The following is a 913-nucleotide window of genomic DNA, read 5'->3' as shown; positions in this document are numbered from 1 at the left end:
GCTGAATCTGTTTTTCATCTTGGATAAAAGCCTATGAACGCACCATGTCTAACTTTCTTCCATTTTATTTACAATTCCTTGAATCAGAAAAAAAGGAAATATATAATGAGGGCCTGATACTAAAAGTATTTACATATTTGGTCAATTCATCTTGTTAATCTTAAACGGGCACTTTTGTGGGGAGATGATGTACAAAAGTATTCATGGAGGTGGAGATCAACAGTTCCTAACTTTATTCCACTTGAGCCCTCCCCGAACACCGGTGCTGTGATTCTAGAAATTGTCCGACTATAGTTTTCTTTGACATGGCAAATCTGACTTTGACAACTTTAGAACAGGCAATATGTTGGGCAATGCCTCTGTCCTTTCTGTGAGCTATATAGATTAAATTTGGGACATTTTTGTACAAATGTCAAGACACGGAGAAAAAAAACAAGACATTTTTGTGTACTCTGAGATTGGAGAGGACTATTTTTTTTACTTACAAGTGCAAAACAAAAATAAGAATTATATGGAAATGCTAACATTTAAAAGAAATGTGGGTATATTTTAGGTTGTTAAAAAAATAACAAAAATATTCGGAGTATTTTAATGTAATTTCCATAATACCTGATGAGACATGGGAAGGAAGAAAAATTAAAATATTTAGGAATGTTTCAATAATACAAAAATAATATCTGAAACGTTTGAAAGTTTCTTGTTTATATAAAAATAAAAATATTAGCTTTTTAGATTTACCCGTTAAAGCTTTTTCCCTCCGATGATCGGATAGAAAATATCCTACTATGTTATAATAGAATGAAAAACATGTTTTTTTTGCCACAGGAAAGACAACTTTTATTTTTATTTTAAACATACCCATGTATCTATTCCGTGGGCCACGCTCATAAAGTGAGCACTGTATTGTCCCACG

This window comes from Blennius ocellaris, assembly GCF_963422515.1.
Source record: "Blennius ocellaris genome assembly, chromosome: 11".
In the NCBI taxonomy this organism is placed as follows: Eukaryota; Metazoa; Chordata; class Actinopteri; order Blenniiformes; family Blenniidae; genus Blennius; species Blennius ocellaris.
Note: the sequence above shows the minus strand (reverse complement) of the source record.